At 46.2% G+C, this 21,695-nt stretch overlaps 1 pseudogene; it reads right to left on the bottom strand.

The window, feature by feature from the left end:
- Window positions 1-2,331: 2,331 nt before the first annotated feature.
- Window positions 2,332-2,392, bottom strand: LOC115932263 (uncharacterized; annotated as a pseudogene).
- Between the last annotated feature and the right edge of the window lie 19,303 nt (window positions 2,393-21,695).

The following is a 21,695-nucleotide window of genomic DNA, read 5'->3' as shown; positions in this document are numbered from 1 at the left end:
GAGATTTAATAGATCTGTTTAACTTAACGTTGTGGGAAAATACTCCCTCTGTTCCCCAGGCTGGAGTGCAGTGACGCCATAATAGCTCACCGTAACGTCGAACCCCTGGGCTCAAGTGATCCTCCTGCCTCAGCCTCCAGAGTAGAAGGATTCAGAGGCAGAGGATGAAGCCCCTGCAGAAGGGCCATGCAGGCAGAGGTGGACTGAAGCCATCATCTATCTGCTCCCTAAACCTGCAGCATTGCCTGAGTCTCCCAGAGTCTCCACACATCCCCAGGGCACAGCAGGGTGAGGGTAGGGGAATATCTGAATTTAAATCCTGAAACAACTTCGTTAATCATTTAATGGAGTTGGTATGGAAATAACAAGATTATTTGCTCTTGGGAGAAAATAGGGGCTCAAAACAAAACTAAAACTTGATTATAGGAAAACCCGGCTTCGTTTTCGCATGGTTGAGCTCTCAGGTTCCAGGGAAGCTCAGCGTACTGTATTTTGGCATTTAGTGTGCAAACACTTGTCTTGTGCTCACTAATATCCAGTTCTATAGCTGTAGGCAGGACTCAAGATGAGCCTCAAATTTTCTTTCGTTCTTATAGGAAAATAGTTTGTCTATATTTCTTCATTTTTATCATTTTTTGACAATGGGCATTATTGCTGTGGCATTTATTTGGTAAGTAAACACTCCTGAGGCACTGTTCTAGTCAGTGGGCACAAGTGAGTGAGTAAAGCAGAAAGTGTGCACCCTCACTGAATCCTCACATGCGCATGAGAAATGGTGTTTTAATCCCAGCTCAACAATTTACTAGCCATAGAACCTTCGGCAAATTATCAAATCTCTTTGTGTCTTGGTTTCCTCATTTGCCAAATAGGAAATGGTAATCATCATAATTTGTTGTTTAGAGCAAGTGAGTTACCATCATAACAGTATCTGGTCTGTAGTAAGGAGGAATGAATGCTAGCTATTATAATGTGTAATCTTATGGCCAGGGGTAAATTTATTTGTGTTTTATTGGAAAAGTGTCAGATGATTAGGGATATTGTAATCCCTAATGGCATGGTACCTCAGTTTGGATTAGATGCGGCTGTGAGTAAGAGACACTGTTAGTGACAAGATATAAATGTATTTCTCCTTCCTATAAAAGTCTGGCAGTAGGTAGTCCAGGGCCAGAATTGTGAGTCTACTCCACAGAGTCCTCAGACACCCGGGATTCTTCTATGTTGCTGTGCATGATCCCAATTCATATGGTTGCCTCCTGGTCCAATATGGCTGCACAGGTCAAGTCATCACACAAACACTCTAGCCAGAAGGAAGGAGGAAAGGAAAAGACATGAGTGGCTGTCTTTTATGGAAAACTTTTGGAAGCTGCCATGGGATACTGCCACTTACATCTCATTAGTCAGAACTTGGTCATACGACCATATGTTACTTCAAAGGTGACTAAGAAAAGTAATTTTTATTCTGGGAGTGCATATGCTCAAATAAAAAGTGGGGGTTCAACGAAGATGGAAGAAAGGAGAATGGTTTTGGATGGCAACTAGCAATCTCTGATGAACACAGTAGTTTAGTTTAGGTATATTTTATGTTTGTCCATGTACTTAAAAAAAACAACAACACTTACTGAGACCAGCCTGGGCAACATAGTGAAATCCCATCTCTACAGAAAATACAAAAATTAGAGGCCAGGCACGGTGGCTCATGCCTATAATCCCAGCACTTTGGGAGGCCAAAGCAGGCGGATCACCTGAGGTCAGGAGTTTGAGACTAGCCTGGCCAACATGGCGAAACCCTGTCTTTACTAAAAATACAAAAAAATTAGCCAGGCATGGTGGCAGGCGCCTATAATCCCAGCTACTTAGGAGGCTGAGGCAGGAGAATCGCTTATACCCAGGAGGCGGAGGTTGCAGTGAGCTGAGATTGCGCCATTGCACTCCAGCCTGGGCAAGAAGAGTGAAACTCTGTCTCAAAAACAAAAAAAAGAAAAAGAAAAAAAGAAAAGAAAAGAAAAGAAAAAAATTAGCCAGGTGTGGTGGAATGTGCCTGTAGTTCCAGCTACTCAGGAGGTTAAGAAGTGGGAGTATCACTTGAGCCCAGGAGGTCAAGCCTGCAGTAAGCTGTGATGGTGCCACTGCACTCCAGCCGGGGCAACAGAGCAAGACCCTGTCTCAAAAAGCAAACTTATTGAGCACCTACTATGTCAAGCACTGGCAAGGTGGGTCCTAGAGGTTCCCTCCTGGGCAGTCTTTCATTCAGTCTCTCATGAATGATTGAGGCCACATTTCCCATCTGATTTGCTTTTGCAGACAGATTTATTTGTTTGTTCTTTTTTGGAAGGTCATGCTACTCTTCTCTGTATCGTTCCAATTTTAGTATACGTGCTGCCGAAGTGAGCACTCCAAGACAGATTTCTTTAAAAAAATTTTCCACTAGCACAATGTTGCCTGATGCTGAACTCTGAGGGTAAATCATTCCGTTTTACTTGCCTGATACTTTGATTTTTGCTGGGGAGTCACCCTTATCCTATAATTACCCCTAGGCCTTGAGTGAAAATAATTGACAAATATTAAATTTCAGCCGGATGCAGTGGCTCATGCCTGTAATCTCAGCACTTTGGGAGGCCAAAGGGAGTGGATCACTTGAGCCCAGGAGTTCAAGACCAGCCTGGGCAACATGGCGAAAGCCTATCTCTGCAAAAAATACAAAAATTATCTGGGTGTGGTGCTGCCTGCCTGTGGTCCCAGCTACTCGGGAAACCGAGTGGGTAGGATCACCTGAGCCCGGGAGGTTGAGGCTGCTGTGAGTTGTGATCACACCCCTGCACTCCAGCCTGGGTGAGAGTGAGACCCTGTCTCAAAAAAAAAAACAAACAAACAAACAAAAAAAAACATTCATATATATATGTGTATATATATATATAAAATCTCTCTGACCCAGAATCACACAACGTTAAAGCTGGAAAGGCCTACGAGAGCCTTCAGCTCCAACTCCCCATTCACACGCTGAGATGGGCAGTGGCTCCCTGGGGGTCCCCTTGCTGGTGCTGGGGGTGTATGGCCCCATGAAAACCCCTCTGCCTCCCGACACCAGGGGAAGGGTCAGCATTCAGGCCGAGGCCAGCAGGCCTCAGTCACGAGGCACCAGGCTGTGCTCAGGGAGGTTGTAACTGACGCTTGATTCTCTCTTAATCCCCCGGTGACCTGTCCCAGTTCTGCAGGTACACATTTCTGAGCCCTGCTTGAGGCAAAACTCTGCTTTGAACTTGTATCCTTTTGCTCTCTGAGCATCTCCTCCTCCTCCCTCCAGCTGCCCACTCCACTGTCTGCCCCACCGCACTTGCCAACCTATCATTGTACCCATCCCTGGGGGTGGGGAGGAATTCCATGCCCTCTGGCCAGGTCAAGGTGCCCTGAATAGCTGGATTGCATGTAGTTTGTTGCCTTAACAGTAAACAATCCAAAGTGATTAATAGTAATAATAAACCATCTGCTAATGATTGAGCCTGTGTCTGATGGGTTAAGGTGGTCCCTCTATTCATGCCATTCTGACTCGCATTCTAGTAACCTTTTCTGGGTGGGCCAGAAGGGCTGGAGTTAGCCTGGCACTGGCACCCTTGGGCAGGCTGTCACACAGGGGCACTCCAGCCTGGGTGACAGAGTGAGACCCTCTTCTAAAAAAATTTTTAAAAAACAAATGTATGACCTGTTCTTAGAAAAACAACAGTTTTATAGTTACCCATGCTCCCAGTTAAAATATAACTCTATATTTAAAGTTAGAGTTAAAATATAACTCTAATGTAATCCAATTAAAAATACCAACATTAATTCCTTTTTGGAAAAAAACCACTCTGGTTTGAACCATCCTTTAATGCATGGGGCAGGGAGGGACCTGATAAACGTCGGGAGAGAGATGGTGTCTATTTTGATCCAGAATGCGGTGGCAAAAGTGCTGCCTGATATGCTAGAAGCTCTTTTCCCCCACCTGCTGCTTACTGTGTGTGTCAACCCAGTGAGAGTGGTGTTTCCTGATGAATGGGCCTCAGGCCGCCTCATTGGAGTCCCCTGCGGGGGATGGGAACATGCAGATTCCGGGGCTCCCACCCAGTCAGCAGCTAGGGCAGGACACCTGGACCTTGCAGATTATCCAAGTCCTGGATGACTCTCAAGTGGATGAATGTTGGTGAATGTTCGCTCCAGGGAACAGAAGTGTCCGTCCCATCCCCGGCAGAGCCTAGGTTGCTAAGGTCGGTGGGCTTGTGCTGCTGCTGTAGCCCCAGGTCTTGGCCTCCTGACTCCTGGAATTGGGAGATGTGCTTCTCAGGATGGCTCTGACAATTAGCACTTCAGATCTTGGGATAAGGAAGGCCTACAGGGAATGCTGCCTAAAGGAAAAAGCAACTCAGAAGGGCCTGATGCGGGGACGAGATGGGGAGGGCCCTTCATGAACATCCCTTGCACCTCCAGCATTCGGCAAAGAGAAGTCACTCATGCAGGATGCGGGCAGCAAGGCGGCGGCCCCTGCAGAGCTGGCAGGCAGGACCCTGGATGCTAACCCAGGATGCAGCATTGATGTCCTCTGAGGTGGCGGGTGGCAAAGTCTCCCAACAGATCCACCTTCAACACTGCAAAGAAATGCATTTTAGCACGGCAGGCTCTGCTCCTGCCTAGCGCCTGGTAGGGCATTGTCTTGTGACGCCCCTACGGTGCACACACACTCTATCCTGTGCTTGTAAAACGTGGGTGACATGTCATATACCGATCTAATCACAAGCCCCCCAGAGAATTATCGAGCAGATGGTGTGGTTCCCTTGACATTCACACCTGGTGGCTGCTGAAACCCTAGAAAGAGAGTGCAATTAGCAAACAAATCACCTTGGCTTCATATATTCATTTCTCTTGCCAAGTGAGAAATTTCACCCTTCAAGAAAGATTTTTCTTCCATGAAGGTTGTGTTTTTCTGCCTGCTCAGTGTGAGACTTTACAGATGGTTCCTACTTTAATTTTAAAGTAGATGATAGTAACAACCCTAATATGACCACTGCCGCCAACAGCCACTAAGATGCCCTGCATGGGTAGAAGGACTCACACTTTGCAAAGCACTCTTCTGTAACACAAAATCTATAGAGACAGGGAACAACCCGTTCTGCTCCCTCCCCTCTTTCCTTCTGCAAATTTGCATTGCATGCCTACTATGTGAAGTGGGCTTTGCAGAGAGAAGAAATCCAGCTCCCGGTACCAAGCCAGCCACAGCATGTTGGCAGGACAGAAGCAAACAAACAGCACACGCCACTCTGATGAGGGCAAGGAGAGAGGTGCATGTGGACAGAGGGAGACTTCCGGAAAGGGGCACCGCCTCGAGAGAGCCCTGGGCATGGAGCAGTAGCTTCACAGGGAAACATACTGAGGATAGAAGGTTTCTCACCCAGAGATCTGTGGATGAGCAACACAGCATTGCTGGAGCTTAGGCTAAGCGTGGGCTGGAGGAGATGAGGATAGAAAGGCAGGCAGAGACCAGAGCAGGAAAGGCTTTTTGTATCCTGCCAAGGGATTTGGCTTTCCCTCTGCAGCAGCTGCCTAAGACCTTAAGCAATGGGGCATTTAGTAAGGTTGCTGAGAAAGATGATGGAGGAGGCATGTGCAGGCCTCGTGCACAGCTGACAGCCAGAAAGAAAGACCTGGCAGGCGAATCAGTTCTGCGCTTGATTTAGTAGAGGGAAGTTTGCAGACTTAAGCATCCATTATGGATCAGTTTGCCCACTACCCTTCAGGCTGCGTTTCAAGAAAGATATCAGTGTGCTGGATAGATTTGCTCAATGAAGACATCCCTCATGCCTGAGACAGAGGCAGCGGGACTGACAGAACCAGCCACCAAATTCATCTTCAAACAATCAATGGGGAAAACACTTGCCACAATTTGAGAGACAGTTAACATATTCCTACCTGAAGAAAACATAAAATTAACCTTAAAAAGACTCGAATAGAAAAGCAAGCAAAGGACATAGGTAAACAAATAAGAACTTAAGGTAAATAATATATAGAAGCACTGGGAACATAAAATAAGAAATCTCTAAATCAATACACATAAAGAATATTTAACACTAGGAGTGACCAAGGTAGGGATCATCTAAGCAGCTTAGTCAGCCCTTTCACAAATCAGGTTGGCAGACTAAGAACCAAACACACACAGACCTCTGAGATGTGCTAGGGAACCGCGGTGAGATGGGCCCTCTCCCACACTGCTGGAGGTATGGAAATTGGAAACGTTTCTAGAAAGCAATTTGGAAAATGAAAACCAAAAGCCATAAAAATGTCTTATTCTGTGATCTTACTTTCAGAAATCTATCTGAAGGGAATAATAAATGAGGCAGCAGAGATGTGAATACGAAGACAATGAGTGTCGTGCTGTTTATGCTAATCCTGAACTGAGTAGGAAGCGATGGGTCATGTAACGATACAGCCTGGCATGATGGTTCTATGATGTACTGCTTGTGCTCTATGATGTACTGCTGTGTGGCCACTAGAGGCATATACTCATAGGTTTTGAAGTGATATGGGAAAATGACTGTGATGCCAGATTCTATAAAAAAGCAGCATATTACATCATAAAATCAGCATGCTCCCAATTTTATGTTTTAAAATGTGTATAAGCTGGGTGCAGTAGCTCATGCCTGTAATTCCAGCACTTTAGAAGGCTGAGACCAGAGGATCTCTTGAGCCCAAGACTTTCAGACCAGCCTGGGCAACATAGCAAGACCCCATCTCTACAAAAATCAAAAATTAAAAAATTAGCCAGGTGTGGTGGTACAGGCCTGTAATCCTAGCTAGAGGCTGAGGCAGGAGGATCACTTGAGCCCAAGGTTTCGAGGCTGCAGTGAGCTATGATGGCACCACTGCACTCCAGCCTGGGGGATAGAGCAAGGCCCCCATGTCTCTTAAAATACATAAATTAAAATTTAAAAATAAAAAATAGGTTGGGCACAGTGGCTCATGCCTGTAATCCCAGCACTTTGGGAGGCCAAGGCGGGCGGATCACCTGAGGTCAGGAGTTCAAAACCAGCTTGGCCAACATGGTGAAACTCTGTCTGCAATAAAAATACAAAAATTAGTCAACGTGGTGGCCGGCACCTATAATCCCAGTTACTCAGGAGGCTGAGGCAGGAGAATCGCTTGAACCCGGGAGGCAGAGGTTGCAGTGAGCCGAGATCTCGCTGCTGCACTCCAGCCTGGGCGACAATGAGACTCTGTCTCAAAAATAAATAAATAAATAGATAAATAAATAAATAAATAGAGAGATAAATAAATAAAAATAAAAATAAAAAATGTGTATGAAATAAACTTAAATAAATACTAGAAGCACATGTCTCCACATGGGGAGGTTATGAGTGTTTTCTTTTAAAGGAATGTTTCTATTTCTCTATATTTTGCATTTTCTTTTTCTTTTTTCTTTTTCTTTTTTTTTTCTTGAGACAGAGTTTCGCTCTTGTTGCCAAGGCTGGAGTGCAAAGGTGTGATCTCAGCTCAGCGCAAACTCCGCTTCCCAGGTTCAAGCCATTCTCTTGCCTCAGCCTCTTAAGCAGCTGGGATTACAGGCATGTGCCACCACACCCAGCTAACTTTGTATTTTTAGTAGAGATGGGGTTTCTCCATGTTGGTCAGGCTGGTCTCAAACTTCCGACCTCAGGTGATTCACCCTCCTCAGCCTCCCAAAGTGCTGGGATTACAGTCATGAGCCACCACGCCCAGCCTTTGCCAGTTTTGTACAATAAATATGACCTTTCTAATAATTATTTTTAAACACTTAGCCTAAAACGCATGTTTACCACACTCAAGTGGCCGTGGCAAGTCCCTGAAGGCGCAGTGAGTTGGTGCCGCCTTCGGCTGCGGTTGGGCTAGATGGAGTGTCGTGGGCTCTTTGGTTGGCCAGGCGGGCAGAGGGTTCTGTTTGGGCTGCCTCATCTGCCCCTGCAGAGGGCCTGTGCAGTGGTGGCCACTCAGTGCTCCACCATGGGTGAGGGAGAGACTGCCCTTCTCCCTGCAGGGGAGACGGGGGCTTGGGCACAATTATACAGCAGGGGGCAGGTTCTCTGGGCCCTCTTGCTGCCTTTTCTGTACCCGTCCCTTACTCCCTGCACCCTCTCCTACCCTGCAGGCTGGCTTCCAGGGCCTTCATGATGCCACCTGGCTGATAAGCACTCTCCCAAGTGGTAATGCATTTGCCCCAGTAAGCCGGTCTTAATTTCCAATCACAGAGAAAAGGGAGCGGATTATTCTCATTCTGGATAAGACATAAGTGATAAATTGACTGACTTTACTAAGCCAGGGATTCCTTGTATTTTAGGGTGTTTCCCAAAAAACACAAAAGGTCATTGTCTTAGTCCATGTAGGTGACTATAACAAAATACCACAGACTAGGTTGTTTATAAACAACAGAAGTTTATTGTTGACAGTTCTGGAAGCTGGGAAGTCCAAGATCAAGGTACCAGCAGATTCAGTGTCTGGTGAGCACTTCTCTGCTTTATAGATGGCGCCTCCTTGTTGAGTTCCCACACAGCAGAAGGGGTGGACAAGCTCCCTCGGGCCTTCTTCATAAGGGCACTGATCCCATTTATGAGGGCAGAGCCTACTTCCCAAAAACCCCAGCTCTCAATCCACCACACTGGGGATTTGATTTCATCATATGAATTTTGCGGGGACACAAACGTTCAGACGAGAAAATCATCTTTATGGAAGCATTTTAGGCCATGGGACGGGCCAATGAGAGCTATTTTGGAGCTTGGGCTGTGGGACACTAGCTCATCACTCACTGCAGAGGCCTGGAGGGAGGTTCCTCTTTATCTTTCTGCCCTGCAGCAGAGGCAGGGGAGGCTGATGTCAAGAGTGGACTCTTTACCTCTTGGAAGAGGTTAGGGAGTAGCTCTGAAAGCCTGACCCAATACTATAGTTTGAATATTTGACCCTCCAAATTTCATGTTGAAATTTGATTTCCAGTGTTTGAGATGGGCCTGGCGGGAGGTGTTTGGGTCATGGGGGCGGATCCCTCCGGAGTGGCTTGCTGCCGTTCTCACAGTAGTAAGTCCTCGCTCTCAGTGAAAGAGCCTGGCACCTCCTCTTTCTCTCTCTCCCCCCTTTTTTTTTGTTTGAGACAGAGTCTCGCTCTGTCACATAGGCTGGAGTGCTGTGGCACAATCTCAGCTCACTGCAACCTCCGCCTTCCAGGTTCAAGCGATTCTCCTCCCAAGTAGCTGGGATTACAGGGGTGTGCGACCACGCCCAGCTAATTTTTGTATTTTTAGTAGAGACAGCATTTCACCATGTTGGTCAGGCTGGTCTCGAATTCCTGATCTCAAGTGATCCATCTGCCTCAGCCTCCCAAAGTGCTGGGATTACAGGCGTGAGGCACCGTGCCCGGCCTTTCTCTATCTTTTCCTTTCTCTCTTGACGTGTGATCTCTGCACAAGCTGGCTCTCCTTCCTCTCCCACCATGATTGGAGGCTCCCTGAAGCCCTCACCAGAAGCAGATGCTGGCGCCATGCTTCTTGCACAGCTTGCAGAGCCATGAGCCAAATAAGCCTCTTTTCTTTATAAACTACCCAGCATCAGGCACTCCTTTACAGCAGCAGCACAAACAGACTAAGACACCCAGTGACCCTGGGATGCTGTTGGGACTAGCCCTGGACCGCCCCAAGAAGTTGACTCTTGTAGGGTGCCATTGGGTTTACATCAACATTCACGAGGCGTCTGCCCAGTGCCAGCATTGTCGCAGGCATTGGTAGCACCCATGGGCAGGTGTCTTATCTGTTTTGCTCACTGCCTGGAAGAATGTCTGCAGATTGAACATGCAGTTAGAGACATATCCAGCTTCCATAGGCTCACAGCACAGACAATTTTAGAGGGCTTCTTCTTCTTCTTTTTTGTTTTTTGATACGGAGTCTTGCTCTGTCACCCAGGTTGGAGTGCAATGGCACAATCTCGGCTCACTGCAACCTCTGCCTCCTGGGTTCAAGCGATTCTCCTGCCTCAGCTTCCTGAGTAGCTGGGATTACAGGCATGTGCCACCACGCCTGGCCAATTTTTGTATTTTTGTGGAGATGGGATTTCACCATGTTGGCCAGGTTGGTCTTGAACTCATGACCTCAGGTGATCTGCCCACCTTGGCCCTCCCAAAGTGTTGGGATTACAGGAGTAAGCCACCGCACATGGCCTGGAGGGTTTCTTTAAGAAAAGGAGACTGGGTGCGGTGGCTCATGCCTGTTAATCCCAGCACTTTGGGAGGCCGAGGTGGGCGGATCACAAGGTCAGGAGTTCGAGACCAGCGTGGCCAATATGATGAAACCCCGTCTCTACTAAACAATACAAAAATTAGCCGGGCATGGTGGTGTGTGCCTGTAATCCCAGCTACTTGGGAGGCTGGGGCAGGAGAATTGCTTGAACCCGGGAGGTGGAGGTTGCAGTGAGCAGAGATTGGGCCACTGCACTGCAGCTTGGGCAAAGAAGCAAGACTCCATCTCAAAAAAAAAAAAAAAAAACAAACAAAAAAAGTAAAAAAGGAACACCAAAAAAAAAAAAGGTTCAAAATAATTTATTTGGAGTGAAAAATCATAACAATTGCAGGTTTTAAAAAGCCTTGCAAGCCATGTTATCCTAAGATGTAAGACAATCACATATCTTTTTGTGAATTAGCTCGCTTGCCTATCTCCGAAGTGCTTGTCTGCAGACTAGCTTCTGGCACCATTGATTTCCACTCTGTTGTGCCACCTTTGCTCACATGCCCAGTGCTGGGCTCAGTAGGGGACATTCAGGCCATGGCACACCCCCTGTGCTGCACCGTGGCCTCCGGGCGCCCAACGAGTCAGCACAGTGGGCAGGAGGAGGCGTGGGAGCTGTCCCCAAGATGGCTACATGTGGAAGTGACTATCACTTCCTGCTCATCATCAAACAGCCCGCCAAACCCAAGTTAAAGGATCTCCATCCCAACATCCCTCTAGCTAGATCCTGAATCCCCTGTGGCTACCCCTATCCCATGTAGAGGGAAGTGTAATTAAGGGAAAGTGGTAGGGAAGATATCTTACTTTTGCAAACTTCACCAAAACCTGACTTTTCCCATAAGCATTGAAAAGTCCCTCCCAGAGTCTTGATAGGGACCTGTGGAAATGAGTGTCCCTAAAACTGAAGCTTCATTAGCTTTACTGTGCAGCTACATTGGTGAATATTTGCTGCAAATATTTGTTGAATTGAGTAAAAGACATTGGTCCAGGCTTTGAAAAGCTCACACCATAGTGCAGAGACCCAAACTTGCAGAACCCAGGACATCTTGTCCCAAGCTAGGTTCCTGAGTCTACCTGAGCATGGCCTGTGCAGCAGACCGCAGAGCCAGAGAAGGCCTGGATTTGGCCTGATCACTTAGAGAGTCAAACACTATTCACTCTTCTAGAGCCTTCTTTCATAGTGTCTCTTCACACTCAGATATCAGGGCCCAAAGGCTTGAAGCTGGGTGCTGCTGTGGAGAATAACAGGACCACTTTTCCTAGTTTCCCAAACAGCGTGGCAGTTTTAAGGAGCAGACCACAGAGGGGGCCAGCAGGTTTGTTCAGAGGACTTGGTAAAGTCTGAGGGCCCAGATTCCTGAGCTTGGATTAAAACAGGGCCAGCTCTTTTTCTTTTTTTTTATTTTTTTGAGTCAGGGTCTTGGCTGGACACAGTGGCTCACACCTGTAATCCTAGCACTTTAGGAGGCCAAAGCAGGTGGACCACTTGAGCTCCAGAGTTTGAGATCAGCCTGGGCAACATGGAGAAACCCCATCTCTACAAAAACAAAAACAAAAACAAAACAAAACAAAAAAGAGTCAGGGTCTTGCTGTGTTGCCCAGGCAAGACTCGAACTCCTGACCTCAGGCAATCCTCCAGGCTCAGCCTCCTGAGTAGCTGAAACTACCAACTCATGCCCACCACGCCCGGCTCACAGTCCAACTCTTAGGGTTGGAGTTGAGGGTGAGGGGCAGACACAGGGAAGGTATTTTCATGGATTCCTGAGGTGAGTTTGGAAACCAAGATCCTTACATAGGTAGGCGATAATCATGATTTAAAGTGTAGCTGGGGCAGAGCGGGAGGAAGTGGATGGGGTCAGGGTCAGCCTGAGAGACCAAGCCGGCTCACACATGCAGCTGGGATCCCCGTGGACACCAGGTGGCGGATCCCTGTCTCTCTGGCAGGAGGTTCTGCTGTGTATTATCCAGTTGTCCCACTGTAGGCAGGAGAGAATTTCCAGCCTCTTCTTTAGAAATCAACACTCTTCCTCCCAAGAGGGAGGTGACTCCTTGGTTTTGTACTGTTCTGTGGGGACCTGAAGCCCAGACTGTGTCAGTATACTTACTACTCTTCCTGTAAGCCTGGGCTTACCCCAACCCTACCCCACAGCACTCCTCAGACAGGGAGAGGGACAAGGGATCACAGAACCCTGGGTGGCCTCATCCTTCCTGGGGGCTTCTATCGGGCTCCCCACCTTGCTCTGACCCAGCTGCACCCTCACTTCTTGTGGACCTGCAGGTGGGCAGCACAAACTGGACCCTGGCTCCGCTACCCTCTTGCTGCTGGGTCTTGGCCCTCAAGCCCTGAGCTCTGGTGTGCATGCTCCCTGGGCAGAGAACACTGCTCAGTGGCCTAGGAATACAATGCGTCTGGGATGTGGTAAGCAGTAAGTATTGATAAGGGCATCAGTGTGGTGGTGTCCTGCAGGAGAAAATCAATCCTTAGAGCAGCATTGCCCTGAGCTCACACTCCTGATCATGCAGAGTGCTAAGTAGATGGGTCAGCATCTTGGATGCCTTAGCTCTGCAATTTGGTTGTGTAAAGGAAAAAAGAAGATCTCAGGACCTCCCAAACAGGCAAAAGTGAAGATTAAGCCCTGAGGCCGAGTCATTGCAACATCCTCTTCCAAATGAACAGCAGTTACTGACATTAGGCATCAGCCAGGTCCCCATGGAAAGGTAAAGGGAAGGCCTTAGGCATCTGTGAAGGACCAGAAGGGCTCCACCTCCACAGATCATTCATAAAGGAGTTATTTCCTGGCCTCCCATAAAAGAGGACATGCCAGTTGTAACTTGAGGTCTACAAGCCAAGTCTAGCTCCTGAAATGAGTCTGTTCCTTCCATACTGAGAATGTGGATTACATGCTTGTCTTCCCAGGTGCAGAACAAAGTCAAGAGTCCTTCCTCCACCTTCCCTTCCTCCACCTTCCATAAACAATTGACTCTTCCTTTACTCTCTTTTTTCTCTTATGTAAAAATGTAGATTTACTAGGCACTAACTAAAGCCTCACAAGAATATATTAATTTGGGGCAAACTAATTGTGGTTTTTGCCATTACGTGTAATTTTGCACCAACCTAACTATAAAGCTATTCCCATTTGTCTGCCCCTCTTCCTACATGCCTGCCCCCACCCTCCTTTAAGTAAATGTATAAATACAAAACTTCCTGAAAGCCTCTTTGGAAAAACAGCCACAGATGTGTCTGTGGCTTGTGTTTTTCCAGATGTTCCCTGAAGTGGCTGAATAAACCTATGCCTCAGTCCCTCATTTCGGTTGTCAGGTGACATGTGTTGTGTTTCAAACCACAGCCCTTGGTGTTCTACGAGCTGTGGATGGATGCCGTCTGCCCGGGTTTAGGTGGAATACCACCAGGTAAGGCTGTTTGCTCTCTGAATCACTTCTGCCGGGCACTCTCCAAGTAGATTCCATTCCTGTTTCTCAGGACAAGCTGGATCTAGTCCTCCGTCAGTGGTTGTGAGAAGATGCTGTTGAGTTCTCCACTGAGGTGTTGTGAGAGGACTGGGCTGAATGCAATGGCAAATCAGAAAGCTTAGAAAGGGGCCAGACACAGTGGATCATGCCTGTAATCCCAGCACTTTGGGAGGCCAAGGTGGGTGGATCACTTGAGGTCAGGTGTTTGAGACCAGCCTGGCCAACATGGCAAAACCCCATCTTGACTAAAAAAAAAAAAAAAAAAAATACAAAAATTAGCCAGGTGTGGTGGCACATACCTGTAATTCCAGCTACTTGGGAGGCTGAGGCAGGAGACTCGCTTGAACCCAGGAGGTGGAGGTTGCAGTGAGCCCAGATCGCACCACTGTACTCCAGCCTGGGTGACAGAATGAGACTCCGTATCCAAAAAAAGAAAAGAAAAAGAAAAAAGAAAGAAAGCTTAGAAAGGGTTTCCAGCTTCTCAAACAAATTAGGTCATCAGTGTCTTTAGGAACTAAGTCATATATTAATATTCTATTTTGCATCTCAATTCTTTACATCTCCCCCTCAAACTTAGTTCCCCAACCTCTAAGGAATTTTTCCATCACATGCTGAATAATCCGTTGTTGTCATAAAACCCCAAATCCGAATCCCAAAGGAAATTAATCTGAAAATCCTTGATTCTGTAAAGGGCTTGGTTTGCTACTTTCATTTCATGCAAACTGCCTGCCGAAAAAGAACCGTAAAATTTCTCTCCTTTCTTATCCAGTGAGTGCCCTTTTTTGTGTGTGTGCAGGAAGGCTCCTAAGCCACTGCAGAGAAGTGGGGAGCTATTTATAAATGCGGCACACGATGATGCTGGGCTCGGCAAGTGCATCACCCAGAACTGGATGTTTAGGGAGGAGGACATGGTATCGTTTACCCTCTAATCTGCCCTGGCCTGCTGCCCAGGGAATGCCATCTGAGCCCTTGAGGGAGCCCCATGGGAAAGTTCAGTCCCTGAGGACCCCAGCTGGTTGGTTTGAAAATGTCTGCAGCTGTAACTTGCACCGGGCATGGAGAACTCACTGGCACTCAATTTTCTGTGTCAATTCATACCCCCAGAGACGTTTTCATGAGTTACGATGGAGACCGGAGTTTCCCACAGCCCCAGCATCCTGAGCTGTCCTCTGAGGTAACAGCAGAGTGCAGGGCAGAGTGAGATGTTTTAACCAAGCTGCAGACTCCAGGCCCAGATGATCTAGAACTGGGCTTTCCGATGGTGCTCCGTGCTCCTGGATATAATTTGAAACTTTTTTAAAATGATTTTTAATGCATCACAGGGAATGGTAGAAGCACCAAAAAGATTAGAATCGGGTAGGCATCTCTTTATTTTTTTGAAAAGGAAAATAGAGTAGATCATAAGAAACTGTCGGGTTGCTTGACATAGCTTCCTGAAAACCCCTGGGGTTGATTGCTGAGCATATGATTTACGAACATTAGGAAGAAATACAGAGATTGCCAGGGATCTGTGCTAGTTCAGAAGAGCAGGCCATGCCAAACTCACACTGTTCCTTGTTTAGAGGGTGGTACTTGGTTCATACCTCAGAAGAATCCCATAGAAAGCATATTTTAACATTTTATACAGCATTTGACATAAAATCCCATGTATAAAATAAAGAAATATGGTCTGGGTGGTAGCACAATTGGATAGGTAAAAGAACAACTACAGTAAATAACCTGCACTGTCCCAATTACTCTGATTTGCTCATTACACATTGTACACATGTATCAACATATTACATGTATCCCCAAAATATATACATCTATGATATATCAATTTTAAAAATAAAAAATAAAATAAGAGAGGAGAAAACCCTTGAAGGTAAGAACATGGGTCATATTTAAGGAACTCTTGATGTGGTTGCATAAGAGATTTTAGTTTGGGGTAGGTTAAATTTTAATCACTACATTCCCTTCCAACCACAGAACATCTATTCACAATGTAAATTTAAAAGGAGAAAACCACCTTGGGACTTTCAAAAATACTGCAATGTGGTTAGAATCCTAGAGTTCTCAAGATTTAAATATGTCTACCCCATATGTCATTTCCACATTCCTTTTTGAAGATTTGCTGTATTTTTATTTCTCACTAAATTTGCATGGGGGCAAGTGTAATTATGTATATATAATAAATTATATAATACAAGAAAAAAAAAACTGGACCAGTATTATCCTGGAGAATGAAGTAGTTAGTCTATTCTTGAATTTCAATGTTCAGAAATATTAAACTTGCTGCCAAATCTGTAAATAATAAAAAACTTACAGGGAAAGCTAGTATGTCAATGACCCAATTCAATTTAGAAGCTTGACAGGCCTGGAATGATGGGCTCAGACCAATGAGTCAAAAGCCAGCCCAGAGAAATGTCAAGTTTGGATTCGGATTTTTAACCATGGGGGAAACATCTTGGCAATTCACGTGAAAAAGAACTGGGGAGTCAAAATTAAAGAAACTTTTTTTTTTGAGACAGGTTTTCACTCTGTCACCCAGGCTGGAGTGCAGTGGTGCCATCACGTCTCACTGTAGCCTTGACCTCCTGGGCTCAAGGGATCCTTACACCTCAGCCTCCTGAGTAGTTGGGACTACAGGGGTGCACCACCATGCCTAGTCAACTTTTAAAATATTTTTGGTAGAGATGAGGTTTTGCCGTGTTGCCCAGGCTGGTCTCAAACTCCTGGGCTCAAGTGATCCTCCTGCCTTGGCCTCTTGGAGTGCTGAGATTACAGGCATGAGCTACCACGCCAAGCCAGAAACTTTTTAATGTTTAAAACATATGTATGTTTTTAGTTTTTTACTTTAAGAAAACCAACAAAATGCATATTATAAAAATCAGGAAAAAATAAAGAAGCGGTATAGAAGAAAATGCCCATATTCCCACCAAGGAGAAGCCATTTGTAAAGCAGCAAAGATGAGGCTGGGGAGGTGAGGAGTGAGCTTGGCCAGGGCTCAGGGGCACGGATTTGGTTTCTGAGGTTCCATTTCCTCATCGCTAACGCGAAGGGTTTGACTTGATGGTCTGTTAGGACCCTTCTCATGTTAGGATTGAATGACTTACTGATAGGATATGGCTGTCTCCAACAGCTGAAAGGCTCTGAGGCTATCAAAGGAAGCAGATTGAGCAATGCTGTTCTGAATTCCACAAGATGAAACCTCATCAGTGGGTGAGGTGACACTTAAGTAAACCAAGAAAACTTTACTCTCTATTTCCGAAACTAGAGAGGGCTACTTGTGCTATGGTTTGAACATGGTTTGTGTGGCCTTGCCAAGGCTCAGGTTGAAATTTAATCCCAGTGTTGGAGGTGGGGCCTGGTGGGAGGTATTCATGATCAGGTTGGTGCATCTGTCCTCACAGTAATGAGTGAACTTTCCCTCTACCAGTTCCCACGAGAGTTTCCCTGAGAGCAAATTGTTAAAAAGAGACTGGCACCTCCCTTCTCTATCTCTTGCTCCCCTTCTCTCACCTTATGACCACTGTTTCCCTTTACCTCTCACCAAGAGTAGCAGCAGCCTGAAGCCCTCCCCAGAAGCAGATCCTGGCACCATGCTTATTGTACAGCATGCAGAACCGTGAGTCAAATAAACCTCTTTTCTTTATAAATTACCCAGTCTCAGGTCTTTCTTTATAACAACGCAAACTGACTAGGACAACTTATCAAGTGTCAAGTACACTGATATGGGGTAAACCAATGATCACCTGTCACTTTCAGTTTGGCTAAGAGTTCTTTTTTTTAGACAGAGTTTCGCTCTTGTTGTCCAGGCTGCAGCGCAATGGCATGATCTCGGCTTACCGCAACCTCCGCCTCCCAGGTTCAAGCAATTCTCCTGCCTCAGCCTCCCTGGTAGCTGGGATTACAGGCATGTGCAACCACGCCTGGCTAATTTTGTGTTTTTAGTAGAGACGGGGTCTCTCCATGTTGGTCAGGCTGGTCTCGAACTCCTGACCTCAGGTGATCCGCCCACCTCGGCCTCCCAAAGTGCTGGGATTACAGGCATGAGCCACCATGTCTGGCTGGCTAAGAGAAGATTACTAAAATTCCTCTAAATTCCTGAATTTCAACCCCTACAAAAGCCTCCTTTGTCAGGGTGCAGTGGCTCATGCCTGTAATCCCAGCACTTTGGGAGGCCGAGGCGGGTGAATTACCTGTGGTCAGGAGTTCGACACCAGCCTGACCAACATGGTGAAACCCTATCTCTACCAAAAATACAAAAATTAGCCACAGTTGGTGGCGCATGCCTGTAATCCCAGCTACTTGAGAGACTGATGCAGGAGAGTTGCTTGAACCCGGGAGGCGGAGGTTGCGGTGAGCCGAGATCATGCCATTGCACTGCAGCCTGGGCAACAAGTGTGAAACTATGTCTTGAAAACAAAAAAAAAAGCCTCGTTAATCCAGACACCATTTATTAAAAAACTGCATTTGTTGAGAAAGGAAATTCCTGCCAGGCCGTGGCTCATGCCTATAATCCCAATACTTTGAGAGGCCAAGTCAGGTGAATTGCTTGAGCCTAGCAGTTTGAAACCAGCCTGGGCAACATGGTGAAACTCTGTCTCTACAAAAAAAATACAAAAATTAGCCAGGTGTGGTGGTGTGCATCATGGTCCCAGCTACTCTGGAGGCTCAGGTGAGAGAATCAGCTGAACCCAGGGAGCCTGAGGCTGCAGTGAGCTGTGATTGTGCCACTGTACTCCAACCTGGGTGAAAAGTGAGACCCTGTCTCATAAAGAAAAGGACAGAAATTCTTACTCAACGCTAAAGGTGTTGAAATAATTCTTCCTCTGCATTTTCAAAACTTTAAACATAAAAAAGGAAAAAGTTATTAAATAGCAAGAATTTTTCTTCTTTTGAGGCAGAGTCTCACTCTCATACAGCTTGGAGTGCAGTGGTGTGATCATAGCTCACTGTGGCCTCAAATTCCTGGGCTCAAGCCATCCTCCTCAGCCTCCTGAATAGTTGGGACTACAGGTGTGCACTGCCATGCCTGGCTAACTACTTTATTTTTTTGTGTGGAGATGAGGGTCTCACTATGTTGCCCAGGCTGATCTCAAACTCCTGGCCTCAAGTGATTCTCCCACCTTGGCATCCCAAACTGCTGGGATGACAGGTATGACCCACTGTGTGCCTGACAATACCAAGACTTTTTCAAAGAGACCCCAATAAATTGAAGACCATTGCTATACCTTTTCATGTTCCTGGTCTAACTACAAATGTATACATATGAAAGGTTTTCTGTTTTTGTAGCATGCCACTACATAATGATGTCTAACTGTCAAAGCCTGGTTATGCTCATTAATTAGTCCTGTAATTAGCTGTACCATTGCAAAAACATGTAACCAACCTAAATACTCATCAACTGATGTGTGGATAAAGAAAATATGGTGTATATGTACACCATGGAATTCTACTCAGCCATGAAAAAGAGTGAAACAATGTCTTTTGCAGCAACTTGGATGGAACTGAAGGCCACTGTTCTAAGTGAGGTAACTTGGGAATGGAAAATCAAATACCATATGTTCTTACTTAAAAGTGGGAGGGGAGGTAAGCTATGGGTACACAAAAGCATACAGGGTGGTATAATAGACTTTGGAGACTCAGAACGGGGAGGGTGGGAGGGGCGTGAGGGATAACAAACTACATATTGGGTACAATGTACACTATTTGGATGATGGGTGCACCAAAATCTCAGACTCCACTGCTATACATTTCATCCATGTAACCAAAAACCACTGGTATCCCAAAAGCTATTGAAATTAAAAAAGTATGTATTAGTCCCTTATTGCATTGCTGTAAAGAACTACTCAAGACTGGGTAATTTATAGAGAAAGAGGGTGTAATTGACTCACAGTTCCACAGGCTGTACAGGTAGCATGGCTGGGAATGCCTCAGGAAACTTACAATCATGATGGAAGGTGAAGGGGAAGCAAGGAAAGTCTTACATGGCCAGAGGAGGAAGAGAGAAAAGGGGGAGGTGCTACACACTTTTAAACAACCAGATATCGTGAGAACTCTCTCACTATGACGAGAACAGCAAGGAGGAAGTACACCCCCATCATCCAATTGCCTCACCTCTCACCAGGTCCCTCCTCCAACGTTGGGGATTACAATTCAACATGAGATTTGGATGGGGACACAAATCCAAACCATATCAATATATATAATAAAAAAAAAGGTGGATATTAAGGAGAAAAAATTAATTAGCTGTACCCAGATGCATTTTAATTTGCATTATACATTGCACTAACATCCAGAAAAATATAACCCTTTAAAAATACTATAATTCAAAATTTTTCACAAATTTTCCTCTCCTACTGGCCTTCTTCCTGCTTTGTCCTTTCTGCTTTTAAGTTTTCAGTGATAAGGAATTCTCAGTAGATTTCAATATCAGCCATGATTTTAAGATGGTGATTTGCTTTGAAAATGCTGGTATTCCTGCAAGATTGGAAATTAAGAACTCTTGGATAAAGTTCAGTGAGGTTAACTGCATGGATGACAGCTCTTGAATCCTGCTCTCTCACAAATGTCACACACGTCACAGGCTGGTGGGAATCAGGAAGACACGGGGGTCCCATCACAAACTGTCTGACCACTCTCCTTCCTCCTCTCCCAGCCAGCTGTGGCATTTCTTCTCTCAGGCCTTTCATTTTTGTCACCTCTGCCTGGGGCTCATTTCCTTGCCATGTTTGCGTAGCTTCAGTTTCTTCTCAAATGTCCCCTCTTCAGAGAAGTCTTCCCCCAGTTTATATGTCCTTCAATCCCAGCAATTATCCTACTTGCTTTTTCACTTGTTTGTTCTGTGTCCTCCTGGAGGGCAGGTCTTGTTCATGCTGTACCTTCTGTCCCTACACGGGTGCCAGGAACCCAGTAGGGGCTTCATCAGTATCTGTTGAGTGGATGTCAGGTCCTGCCTCAAAGACCTTGCAGTCTGGTAGGGAGAGGCAAACAACAAGGATTCCACAAGGTAATTCCTGAAATGCAAGTGTGTGCCAAAAATCCTCTGGGAGAAGAAGTGCTCCGTGTTTCCTCAGAGTTGGTGCTGGTCAGGGTCTTGAGGACTGAATTCCTGAGTTGAGTTTAATGACAAGTCACAGCCCGGCCACCTGACACCAGGACAAGGGGGTTCCAGGGGGAACAGCGCATCCAGACAGAATCTCAGAAGTGTGGTGGCCCATCCCACTTTGGAAGGCCCAGATGGCTGCCCTTGGCAGAGACAGAGCTCAGTGAGTAAATCCACAGGCTCCCTTGCACTTTCCGTTTTTTCAGTTGAGTTCATGTGACCAGATCTAAAAGTGATGCGTGATACTTCCTGGCCAAGGATGTTAAGAGCTGGTGTGTCTCCTCCCTGGGACCACGGATGGCCATGTTGGGATGGCCGTGTGACAAGAAGGGGTCCTGGATCTCTGACTCACTGCCTGGCGGAGAGCCTGCTCTTTGTCTGGGTGAGAAATATATCTGGAATTGCCTTCTGTAGATGCTGGCGGTGAATACACTTGTCTGATACACTGACCGAGCAGAAAATGCTCACAGGCATTGTCCTTATCCAGATGAGATGAACAAAAAGTAAAAGCCTCATGTAGATTTCTCTACCTTTCTAGAGAGTGAGCATTCTCACCTCAGTTTCATCTAAAACAACACTTTTTCTATCTATCTCACTTTGTCTTAGATCATTGGTGTTGCTCTAAAGAAATATCTGAGCCTGGAGAATTTGTAAGGAAAAAAAGGGTTATTTGGCTTATGATTCTGCTGGCCGGAATCCTGGGCATCCGGTGAGGGCTCACGCTGCTTCCACTCATGCGGAAGTCAAAGGTGAGCTGGCATGCGCAGAGATCACATAGCAAGAGAAGCCAGAGAGCGAGCGAGAGGGGAGGTGCCTGTGTCTTTCTACCAATCAGCTTTCGCAGCAACTAATAGAGTGAGAACTCTTTACTTCAA

This window comes from Gorilla gorilla, chromosome 1 (genome assembly GCF_029281585.2).
Source record: "Gorilla gorilla gorilla isolate KB3781 chromosome 1, NHGRI_mGorGor1-v2.1_pri, whole genome shotgun sequence".
NCBI lineage: Eukaryota > Metazoa > Chordata > Mammalia > Primates > Hominidae > Gorilla > Gorilla gorilla.
Note: the sequence above shows the minus strand (reverse complement) of the source record. Positions and strands in the feature narration are given on the sequence as shown.